The sequence below is a fragment of the Arachis hypogaea genome, chromosome 5 (genome assembly GCF_003086295.3).
Source record: "Arachis hypogaea cultivar Tifrunner chromosome 5, arahy.Tifrunner.gnm2.J5K5, whole genome shotgun sequence".
Lineage (NCBI taxonomy): Eukaryota > Viridiplantae > Streptophyta > Magnoliopsida > Fabales > Fabaceae > Arachis > Arachis hypogaea.
The window spans coordinates 24,408,845-24,422,375 of NC_092040.1; positions in this window are offsets into that span (position 1 = coordinate 24,408,845).

A 13,531-nucleotide genomic window follows, 5' to 3' on the forward strand; every position below is an offset into this window, starting at 1 on the left:
CGGATAATTCATTTCATGAGGTCTCAGCTGTCTCATAGAATATGCCACTATATTCCAATGTTGCATCAATACACATCCAAATCTCTTAAAAAAAGCATTATACTACACCTCAAAAGGTTCCTGTGGGTCTGGTAACACCAAAACTGACGCCGTTGTCAACTTTTCCTTTAAAGTTTCAAAACTTTCTTCACACTCTTTTGTCCATTCAAACGGATCTTCCTTCCTTGTGAGGTAAGTCAAGGGTAAAGCAATTTGTGAAAAACCTTCAATAAACCACAGATAATATCTTGCTAACCCAAAAAAACTATGAATCTCTGTAATTGTCATAGGTTATTTCCACTGTACCACTGCTTCGATCTTTGAAAGATCTAAGGTTATACCACCTTGTGTGATCACATGTCCCACAAATGCCATTTTTCCAAACAAAACTCATAATTTAACAGTTTCACATACAGCTTTCATGCTCTTAGTATCTAGTTCGAAAGGCAGTCTTAGCTATGTCCGAGTCCTTCACTCGAATTTGATGGTAACCCGACCGCAAATCAATCTTAGAGAATACTGTCGCACCTCTCAGTTGGTCCATTAGAGCATCTATTCTCAGTAGTGAATACTTATTCTTGATTGTAATCTTGTTTAGTTGCAGATAATCTACACATAATCTTGTCCCACTATCTTTCTTCTTTACCAGTAACACTGGAGCTCCCCACGGTGATACACTCAGACGAATAAACTTCATTCTCAATAACTAATCTAACTGTTTCTTTAACTCTGCCAGTTCCAGTGATGATATCCGATACAATGCTATAAAAATTGGTCTGGTTCCAAGCACCAAGTCAATACTGAATTCTATCTCTCTCTGGGGTGGAAGTTCAAGTATGTCATCAGAGAAAACATCAGGAAACTCCTTCACCTCTCAATTTTTTTCCAAGTCTTGTTCGCTACTCTTTGAGCTAGCAGATAATAGAAATAACCCTCTAACCCACTACTACTAAAGGTAACTCTTAGGGAATTCAAATAGAAGATACAAGACTCAACTCACTCTATATGCATGCCAAATGTTGGGAATATAGCAGTTCGTTTAAAACAATCAATGAAAACCTGGTGATTAGACAACCAATCTAAACCTAAGATAATATCTAAACCACATAAAGGAACGCTAACCAAGTCATGTATAAAAGTCCTAGCCTCAATAATAAAAGGTACTTGTTGACACACTCTTCTAGTCAAGGCATTCTGAAATGTAGGTGTATGAACAATCAGATCATATTTTAATACATTAGAATATAATCCCAACTCGTGTGCAACAATCGCAGAAATAAAAGAATACGATGCACCAGAGTCATATAGTACAGTTAAGAGTCGAGATTTGACATAACACTGACCTTGGATAAGGGAGTTTGATTTCATAGCATCATCAGCAGTCATAGCTAACGAACATCCTTGCTGTCGCAACCTATCTATCCCTTGTGTCGGCTTCTTCGAACAATCCTTAGCCACGCATTTAGGCTGACCACAAGAGAAACAAATAATGCCTCTAGAATGACAAGGTCTAGCTCCGTGCTCCTTTTCACACTGCCTACATACTGGTCGCACCTGTGCCTGCTGAGATCGCTTGCCCATATCCTATCTCATTCTTCCTTCATTACCACCACCACGCTTTCCCAAACGGTTAACTGCTCGAGTAGTAACAGTCGCCGTTTCACGCACAGCCTCAGCCATAGCGTGAATCACAGCAAATAGGTCATCATCGTTTCGTACGAAATGTTAGCGGTAGTCTCTCCCCGAGCGCTACGTCTCTGTGAACTCATCCTAATCTTGTTCACACCAAACAATCGGTACCAAGGTGATCAGTCTCAATATCTCAAGTTGGGTGTGAACATTCTCAGAATGAAGGCACAAAGACAATTATGCAACACATATCACATGGATATCCTATAAGCATGAGACACACAACAGAGCATGCAATGAAGCATGATCCAGTCCATTCCCCAGGCTCTAACAGGAAGGACCGCTCTAATACCGAATTGTAATGGCCCAACTTCTAGCATGTCATGATCATACTAGAAGTTGAACGTTACCAACTTGTTTCCTCAACATAAGTAATATTTAATAAATATAAGCATGTTCGTTGATAACACCTCGTGAGTTTTCGAGTAATTTTTTTTAAAAAACAGTAGTAGTTTAGAGTCGCATACATATAGTATAACACGAAACATGAGTACACACATTGAAAGAATAGTAGAAGGCAATACATAGAATATCACACCATAATATACATCATAATACAGAAGTAGCTCAGTTATACCAGTAAGGAATTATAATGCAACATCCTTCAGTTAGTGACTCATATAATATATACACATATATACATAAGACATCCCGGGGCCTGGCCTGTCCAAAAGCCCCTAAGCTAACTCCCAGGCTACCCTAACTCTATGACATGCCTATTCCCTCTGAGCCTGCTAGTAAAAGTGAGGGAAACACTCTAAGGTACTGGAGTTAGTGATGCCAGGAAATTTTGGCCAATTTATTGACCTTTTCTTTACTGTTTTTAAGGTAGTTTCATGCATTTTCTTAGGAAATAAGCTAGTTTTGGGTAGATATTCACTTACATCTTGATTCAAGCAAACATTGTGAATTTTGAATGATTTCATGAGAATTATGCATAAATTGAATGATAAATTGGATGATGCATGATCCCATGATTAAGAGCAAGATTTTAATGCACTTTGTTTGATTGATTTCAGGCCAAAAGAAGAAGAGAAGAGCCACGTTAGTGGCTACGTTAGTTACACTAACATGGGCACTAACGTGGAAGGAAGGAAAGCCACCACGTTAGTGAGAAAAGTTAGTGGCATTAACTTTGAAGAAAGGAAATGGAGCCAACGTTAGTGACACTTAACATTATCACTAACATTGGACCAAGCTCATGAGTGGCCACGTTAGAGTCCACGTTAACCTAGTTAACGTGGCCTCTAACGTTAAGAAGGAAGGGGGGAAGCCAACGTTAGTGACACTCAACATTGTCACTAACGTTGGCCAAAGCACATTAAGCCACGTTAACTCCCACGTTAACCTAGTTAACGTGGAAGCTAATGTGAAGGAACAAAGTGGTCGACAACGTTAGTGACACCCAACATTGTCACTAACGTTGGAAGCAACCACACAACCCCCCAAGGAGCCACGTTAACTTCCACGTTAACTTAGTTAACGTGGAGGCTAACGTGTGAAAAAAGAAGGTGCTCGCCAACGTTAGTGACACCCAACATTGTCACTAACGTTGGAAGGAGCCACACATGCCACCATGAGCCAGGTTAACTCCCACGTTAACTTAGTTTAACTTAGTTAACATGGAAGTTAACGTGGTACCTGACAGACTGACCATGCCTTCTTCAAACACGCATAACTTGAGCCACAAAACTCCAAATGAGGTGATTTCAGTGGTATTGGAAAGTAGGATTCCAGAGCTTTCCAAGCATATATGATACTACATGGTTGACACTAAATTTGAGGGAGAAAACCTGCCCCAAAAGTGCAATGATGAACATGGTATCAACATGTATTAAGGTCAACTGACCTCTTCACCTTCCAAGAAGTGTAACGCCAGTTGTAGAGCTCTAAATGATGCGCTTTCAAAAGCATTGGAAAGTAGACATTCAGGGCTTTCCAACAATGTATAATAGTATGGGGTGGACACTAAGTTTGAGCTTCAGAAACTGGCAATAATGAAGCCCTGATCGCTAGCGTTATTGGCAATCAACATTTCCAGTAACGTTGGCATATATGTCAGCGACCATGTCCACTTCAAAGGAGCATAACTTGAGCTACAGAGGTCCAATTGAGGTGATTCCAGTTGCGTTAGAAAGCTGACATTCAGAGCTTTCCAAAGATGTATAATACTCTATAGTGGGCATGAAATTGGAGCACAAACAAGAGGCATCTTTTAAGCCCCAAAAACACCAACTGGGCAGCAAGTGCAACGTTAGCCACAATAACTTTAGCACTAACGCCACACTTGTAGCGTTAGTGTGGCTAACTTTAGCACTAACTTTGGCACCTGGACCTCAACTTGACCCACTTCTCTCTCAAGTCCACTTCAAAGCTCAAGCAAGCAAGCCCACAATTGTCAACCAATCAAGACCACAAGAAGCATCTAGAATAGGAATTTCATTTAATTGTAATTTGCTTTGAAATTTAGGAGAGCCTATATAAACGCCTTAGTTTTTACTTTGAAAGGGGACTGATTCTGGAACGAGGGATTGACGAGGGGTCTTCGGACTCCCTCCCCTCACACACTTTTCTTTCTCTTTCTTTTCTTTGTATCTTTCATTTATGAATTTTGAAGTTTCAATTTCAATTTTAATCTTCATTTTTACTTTTATGCATTTTTTTTCTTTTCTATTTTGATTAGAGCAATGACCAACTAACTCTTTTCATTGGGTTAGAGAGCTCTATTGTGATTCAATGGATTAAGTGTAGTTCTTATTCTTCTTCTTCTATCTTTTCTCTTGATTTTACTTGAAAGCTTTCGATCTTCATCCAATTGGGTAGTTATCTTGGAAAAGAAGCTATTCATACTTGGATCTCTTTTGAACCTTGAAAGAGGAATGAAGGGATCAAGCTAGAAATGCTTTCTCATGCTGGACCAAATTTGGTTTGGATGGATATGTGACTATAATCCTCTCAACACTTGATTTGGGAAATGCATGTGGTATAATCAGTGCCCATACTTCATCTCTTCTCATGAGCAATTGACCAAGGAATTGGCTATTGATCAAGATTTGAGAGATTGAATTACAAGAAATTGTAATTCAATCACTTAAAATTTTCAAGGAGATCAATGAGTGCATTGAATGAGGAAGAGATGAGAATGAACTTGATCCGGAGGATTGCAATATCTCTCGATCCCAATGTTCATTTTATTTTTAGTTCTTACATTTACTTTTCTTGCCATTTTACTTTTCTGCACTTTATTGCTTTCTTTACTTTTATGTCAATTTACAATTCCTGCTGCTCATCATCCAAATCTGAATCGTCTAACTAGGATAATCAATTAACCATTGATTGCTTAATCCGTTAATCTCTGTGGGATTCGACCCCACTCTATTGTGGGTTTTACTTGACGATAAATTCGGTACACTTGCCGAATGGAGATTTGTTGAGAGACAAATTTTCCCCCAATCAAGTTTATGGCGCCGTTGCCGGGGATTAACTGTGATTAACAAACTACTGGTTGATTGATTTACTAGATTAGACACTTTTCTTTTATTTTTGTCTTTCTTTTGTTTCTTTATTTTCTTTTGCTAACCAACTGTTTGTGATATTGCCTCACTGGAAATTTTCTCATCTGTGACAAGGGGAATTCCAAATCTCTTTTATCTTGGTGATTTTTGTTGATACAGAATATTTTGTAGAAAAATGGAGTATAGATCATCCTTTGGTCAATCAAATTTCAGGGGAAACTCTCCACCACCACAGAATGATTCACTTTGCTATGCTCATGGTGGATGGGAGTATCAAGAACATGAAATGGGGTGCTTCCCAGGGTCACAAAATAGTCCATATTCTGATGACTTTGATCACTACTCAAGCTGTGCCTGGGAAGATCAAAACCAAAGAAATTTCACTTATTCACAGCCCATTCATCAAGAGCCATCATCCTTTAATTATTCAACCTCACCTCTTAGCTTTTCGCATCAAAACCCTTCACCACTTGGATATGCCTCAACACAAAATTTCTTCCCATATCCATATAATTCATCTCACCACTCACACAATTCATGCCATTACATACAAAATTCTTCTCACAGTCCACAAGACCCATATCATTACCCACAAAAGTCATACCACTCTCAGAACATAAAACCACAAAAACAACCAATTCCATTCACAAAGTAGCCACCCTCAACCTCCAAATTTCACCCCAGCTGCACACCCTCCCCTAGAGGATAAGCTATCAAGGATAGAGAACCTACTGGCAATGCTCTTAGAAGAATATAAGGACACAAGGACTTTCCAAGAGGAAGTAAAAACCATTATGCAGAACCGATGGGTTGCCATTAAGAAGCTTGAGGCACAAGTTGGATATCTATCAAAGCAAATCACTACCCATAATTCTCTCAGTGATACCATGGCAAACCCAAGGGAGGAATCAAAAGAACAAGAAAAAGAGGAAACCATACCAAGTGAGATTCATATGAAGGAAGAGGAGGTTGTGAGAATATATAAGCCTAAGGCTCCATACCCACAGAGGTTACTAGTGGGGACAAAGGAACATGCAAACTCACTCCCAAAAGACTCAATGCAACATCATGTAGAAGAAAGGGAGGAAGTCAATCAAGGGAGCCCACACTCCAATGAAACAGAGAGTTGCATAAAGGGTGAGTTCATTGAACCACCAATTCAAGAAGCTCTTGATGAAGAGGATGCTCCGACCATCATACAACACCCAAGTACTGAAATTAAGGTGGTGAAGGCAATCAACATGAGCACTAAAAAGAGGATGGTGACCAAGAAAAGAAGGACAATATCCATGAAGAAGAAAAGGTCAACCAAAAGCCATCCCACCCCTACCCCAACAAACAAGTTTACACAAGCTAACAACAAAAGAATGCTTGTTGGGGAAAGGCACTCAAAACAAGGGGCAGTAACTGGCTCCTCTTTCCTCTTGAGGTCATTCTTCTTAATAAACTGGAAGAAGAGGAATAAATTCATGAACAACATGTCAAGCTAATGACATTAAAAGAGCGCTTGTTGGGAGGCAACCCAACCGTAGGTAACATTTCTTTGCTTTGCTTAGTTTACTTTCAATAATTTGGCATATGATTGCATTCTAAGTTTGGTGTTGCTATGCAACAATTTGATTTTCAATCTTCACTGGGTACTTGCAACATTCTAAATTGATAGTGGCACACTAAGTTTGGTGTTGCCACTTAACTTTCATGCAAGTACCATGCCAACACCACTTATTAATGCAATCAAAATGTCTCTGTTTGTATCTCTTGTGTCTTTATTGTATCCTTAACCTTGCTTGCTGAAACACATGCATACTCACACTTCATTCTAAGACATTCATGATCCATCATGGACCCCATCACCACTGTTTTAATTGTTGCTTGAGTATGAGCAATCATTCTATGTCTGGTGTGGGAAGGTGATGAGCGGATAATTTATACGCTTTTTGGCATTGTTTTTATATAGTTTTTAGTAAGTTTAAGCTACTTTTAGGGATGTTTTCATTAGTTTTTATGTTATATTCACATTTTTGGACTTTACTATGAGTTTGTGTGTTTTTCTGTGATTTCAGGTAAATTCTGGCTGAAATTGAGAGAATTGAGCAAAACTCTGAAGAAGGCTGACAAAAGGACTGCTGATGCTGTTGGAATCTGACCTCCCTGCACTCGAAATGGATTTTCTGGAGCTACAGAACTCCAATTGGCGCGCTCTCAACGGCGTTGGAAAGTAGACATCCAGGGCTTTCCAGCAATATATAATAGTCCATACTTTATTCGAAGATTGACGACGTAACTTGGCGTTGAACGCCAAGTTCATGCTGCTGTCTGGAGTTAAACGCCAGAAAAACGTCATGATCCGGAGTTGAAAGCCCAAAACACGTCATAACTCGAAGTTCAACTCCAAGAGAAGCCTTAGCTCGTGGATTGATCAAGCTCAGCCCAAACATACACCAAGTGGGCCCCGGAAGTGAATTTATGCATCAATTACTTACTCATGTAAACCCTAGGAGCTAGTTTATTATAAATAGAACATTTATCTATTGTATTAGACATCTTTTGACCACTTTAAGTCTTTGATCATTCGGTCACTTGATCATGGAGAGGGCTGGCCATTCGGCCATGCCTGAACCTCTTTCACTTATGTATTTTCAACGGTGGAGTTTCTGCACACCATAGATTAAGGGTGTGGAGCTCTGCTGTACCTCAAGTATTAATGCAATTCTATTTTCTTTTATTCAAATCTCTCTTATTCTTATTCCAAGATATTCATTCATACCCAAGAACATGATGAGTGTAATGATGAAAGTGACGATCATTATCATTCTCACTTATGAACGCACGTGATTGACAACCACTTCCGTTCTACATGCAACCGAGCTTGAATGTGTATCTCTTAGATTCCCCAACAGAATCTTCGTGGTATAAGCTAGATAGATGGCGGCATTTATGAGGATCCGGAAAGTCTCACCTTGTCTGTGGTATTCCGAGTAGGATCCTGGGAATCCGGAAAGTCTCACCTTGTCTGTGGTATTCCGAGTAGGATTCCGGTAATGAATGACTGTGACGTGCTTCAAACTCGCAAGTGCTGGGCGTTAGTGACAGACGCAAAAGAATCAAGGGATTCTATTCCAGTAAGAGCGGGAACCAACCAGTGATTAGCCGTGCTGTGACAGAGTGCGTGAGCGTAGTTTTCACTGCGAGGATGGGATGTAGCCATCAACCATGGGTGATGCCTCCAGACGATTAGCCGTGCGAGTGACAGCCGCATAGGATCATTTTCCCGAGAGGATTGAAAGTAGCCACCGCTGATGGTGAACCCCTATACACAGCTTGCCATGGAAAGGAGTAAGAAGGATTGAGTTGAAGAAGTGGGAAAGCAGGCGTCCCTGAGCCATACAGTATCTCCATATGCTTATCTGAAATTCCCACCAATGAATCTGCATAAGTATTCTATCCCTTTTATTAATCTATTCTCTTATTTCTATTTTCGAAAACCCATAAACCAATTTAATCTGCCTAACTGAGATTTACAAGGTAACCATAGCTTGCTTCATACCAACAATCTCTGTGGGATCGACCCTTACTCACGTAAGGTTTATTACTTGGACGACCCAGTACACTTGCTGGTTAGTTGAACGGAGTTGTGAGCTTCTCTAACAGTGCATAAAACTCTTTTATCACAATTTCGTCCACCAAGTTTTTGGCGCCGTTGCCGGGGATTGTTCGAGTATGGACAACTGACGGTTTATCTTGTTGCTAAGATTAGGTAATTTTCTTTTCAAAAACTTTTTCAAAAATTTTTCTTTTCTTTTTCGTTTTTCCAAAAATGTTTTTCGAAAAAAAAATTTAATAAAAAAAAATTAGAAAATCATAAAAACCAAAAAATATTTTGTGTTTCTTGTTTGAGTCTTGAGTCAATTTTTAAGTTTGATGTCAATTGCATGCTTTTAAAATTTTTCTTGCATTCTTTTCGAAAATCTCATGCATTCATAGTGTTCTTCATGATCTTCAAGTTGTTCTTGATAAGTCTTCTTGTTTGATCTTGATGATTTCTTGTTTTGTGTTGTTTGTTGTTTTTCATGTGCACTTTTGCATTCATATTTTCCATGCATTAAAGATTTCTAAGTTTGGTGTCTTGCATGTTTTCTTTGCATTAAAAAATTTTTCAAAATTATGTTCTTGATGTTCATCATGATCTTCAAAGTGTTCTTGGTGTTCATCTTGACATTCATGGCATTCTTGCATGCATTCATTGTTTTGATCTAAAAATTTCATGCATTGAATATTTTTGTTGTTTTTCTCTTTCATAATTAAAAATTCAAAAAAATAAAAAAAAAATATCTTTTCCTTATTTTCCTCCAAATTTTCGAAATTTTGGGTTGACTTGGTCAAAAATTTTTAAAATTAGTTGTTTCTTACAAGTCAAGTCAAAATTTCAATTTTAAAAATCTTATCTTTTCAAAATCTTTTTCAAAAATCATATCTTTTTCATTTTTTTTTTTATAAATTTCGAAAATTTCAAAAATCTTTTTCAAAATGTTTTCAAAATCTTTTTCTTATCTATATATCAAATTTTCGAAAATATGCTAACAATTAATGTGATTGGTTCAAAAATTTGAAGTTTGTTACTTTCTTGTTAAGAAAGGTTCAATCTTTAAATTCTAGAATCTTATCTTGTAGTTTCTTGTTAGTTAAGTCTTTTTAAAAATTAAATCTTTTTCAAAATATCTTTTTCTTAAAACTTTTATTTTATCTTTTATCTTATCTTTTTCAAAATTTGATTTCAAAATATCTTATCTAACTTCTTATCCTCTTATCTTTTTCAAAATTTGATTTCAAATCTTTTTCAATCAACTAACTAACTTTTTGTTTGTTTCTTATCTTTTTCAAAACCACCTAACTACTTTTCCCTCTCTAATTTTCGAAAATTCTCCCTCTCTTTTTTCAAAAATTCTTTTTGTTTTAAATTTTAATTTTAATTATATTTTGTCTTTGATTTTCGAAAATTACTAACCTCTTTTTCAAAAATTATTTTTGAAATCTTCCTTCTCTTTTCTTCTTCTATTTAATTATTTAATTACTAAAACTTCTCTTCACCTCTCTTCATCCAAAAATCCGAATCCCCATCTCCATTCTTCTAACCCCTTTCTTCTTCTACTAACATAAGGGAATCTCTATACTGTGACATAGAGGATTCCTCTTTCTTTTCTTGTTTTCTTCTCTTTCATATGAGCAGGAACAGGGAAAAAGGCACTCTTGTTGAAATTGATCCAGAACCTGAAAGGACTCTGAAGAGAAAATTAAGAGAAGCTAAATTACAACAATCCAGAAACAACCTTTCAGAAATTTTCGAACAAGAGAAGGAGATGGCAGCCGAAAATAATAATAATAATAATGCAAGGAGAATGCTTGGTGACTTCACAAAGCCAACATCCAAGTTTGATGGAAGAAGCATCTCCATTCCTGCCATTGGAGCCAATAACTTTGAGCTTAAGCCTCAACTAGTTGCCTTAATGCAACAAAACTGCAAGTTTTATGGACTTCCATCTGAAGATCCTTATCAGTTTTTAACTGAGTTCTTGCAGATCTGTGAGACTGTAAAGACAAATGGAGTTAATCCTGAAGTCTACAGACTTATGCTTTTCCCTTTTGCTGTAAGAGACAGAGCTAGAATATGGTTGGATTCACAACCTAAGGATAGCCTGGACTCCTGGGATAAGCTGGTCACTGCCTTCTTGGATAAATTCTTTCCTCCTCAAAAGCTGAGCAAGCTAAGAGTGGATGTTCAAACCTTCAAACAAAAAGATGGTGAATCCCTCTATGAAGCTTGGGAAAGATACAAGCAGCTGACCAAAAGATGTCCATCTGACATGTTTTCAGAATGGACCCTATTAGATATATTCTATTATGGTCTCTCTGAATTTTCGAAAATGTCATTGGACCATTCTGCAGGTGGATCTATTCACCTGAAGAAAACGCCTGAAGAGGCTCAAGAACTCATTGACATGGTTGCAAACAACCAGTTCATGTACACCTCTGAGAGGAATTCCGTGAATAATGGGATACCTCAGAAGAAAGGAGTTCTTGAAATTAATGCTCTGAATGCCATATTGGCTCAGAACAAAGTGTTGACTCAACAGGTCAACATGATCTCTCAAAATCTAAATGGATTGCAACATGCATCCAACAGTACTAGAGAGGTAGCTTATGAAGAAGCTTATGATCCTGAGAACCCTGCCTTGGCAGAAGTTAATTACATGGGTGAACCTTATGGAAACACCTATAACCCATCATGGAGAAATCACCCAAATTTCTCCTGGAAGGATCAACAAAAGCCTCAACAAGGCTTTAACAATGGTGGACGCAACAGGCTGAGCAATAGTAAGCCATATCCATCATCTTCTCAGCAACAGACAGAGAGTTCAGAACAAAACACTTCTAATTTAGCTAATATTGTCTCTGATCTGTCAAAAGCCACTTTCAGTTTTATGAATGAAACAAGATCCTCCATTAGAAATCTGGAGGCACAAGTAGGCCAGCTGAGTAAGAAAGTCATTGAAACTCCTCCCAGTATTCTCCCAAGCAATACAGAAGAGAATCCAAAAGGAGAGTGCAAGGCCATTGATTTGATCAAAGTGGCCGAATGCACAAGGGAGGAGGAGGACGAAAATCCTAGTGAGGAAGACCTCCTGGGACGTCCTTCAAGCAAGAAGGAGTTTCCTATTAAGGATCCAGAGGAATCTGAGGCTCATCTAGAGACCATAGAGATTCCATTAAATCTCCTTCTGCCATTTATGACCTCTGAAGACTATTCTTCCTCTGAAGAGGATGAAGATGTGACTGGAGAGCAAGTTGCTCAATATTTAGGAGCTATCATGAAACTGAATGCCAAACTGTTTGGTAATGAGACTTGGGAAAGTGAACCTCCCTTGCTCATTAGTGAACTAGATACTTGGATTCAGAGAACTCTACCTCAAAAGAAACAAGATCCTGGCAAGTTCTTAATACCTTGTACCATCGGTACCATGAGCTTTGAAAAAGCTCTATGTGATCTAGGGTCAGGGATAAATCTTATGCCACTCTCTGTAATGGAGAAGCTGGGGATCATTGAGGTACAACCTGCCTTGTTCTCATTGCAATTAGCAGATAAGTCATTGAGACAAGCCTATGGAATAGTAGAGGACATGCTAGTAAAGGTTGAAGGCCTTTACATCCCTGCTGATTTCATAACCCTAGACACTAGGAAGGAAGATGATGAATGCATCATCCTAGGAAGACCTTTCCTAGCCACAGCAGGAGCTGTGATAGATGTCAACAGAGGTGAGTTAGTCCTTCAATTGAATGGGGACTACCTTGTGTTTAAGGCACATGGCCATCCTTCTGTGACAAAAGAGAGTAAGCATGAAGAGCTTCTCTCAGTTCAGAGTCAAGAAGAGCCCACACAGTCAAACTCTAAGTTTGGTGTTGTGAGGCCACAACCAAACTCTAAGTTTGGTGTTAAGATCCCATATCCAAACTCTAAGTTTGGTGTGGACAACTATACAACATTGACCTGATCACCTTGTGGCTCCATGAGAGCCACTGTCAAGCTATTGACATTAAAGAAGCGCTTGTTGGGAGGCAACCCAATTTTATTTATCTAATTTTATTTTATTTTGTTTCTTTGTTGTTTTTGTGTTTTATTAGGTACATGATCATGAGGAGTCACGAAAAAATCAAAAAAATTAAAAACAGAGTCAAAAACAGAAGAAAAAAATTGTTCACCCTGGAGGTAGCGCAGACTGGCGTTCAACGCCAGTAAGATGCATCTGGCTGGCGTTCAACGCCAGAACAGAGCACCATTCTGGCGCTGAATGCCAGAAACAAGCAACATCCTGGCGCTGAACGCCAGGAATGTGCCTGGAGGAGACAAGCTGGCGTTAAACGCCAGCAACAAGCATGAAACTGGCGTTCAACGCCAGAAACATGCATTACATGGGCGTTGAACGCCCAGAACGTGCACCAATGGGCGTTTGAACGCCAGAATGATGCACAAAGGCATTTTACATGCCTATATGGTGAAGGAATGGTATTTCTTTTTCACCTCAGGATCTGTGGACCCCACAGGATCACCTCAGGATCTGTGGACCCCACAGGATCCCCACCTACCATATTCCCACCTTCTCTTTTAATCCTAATCACACTCTCCTAATCCAAATCTCATTTCACTCTTTCCCACATCACACTTCCCAAAAACCTTCACCAATCACCTCAATTCCTCTTCCCAATTTCCCCATTCACCATTCACATCAACCCAC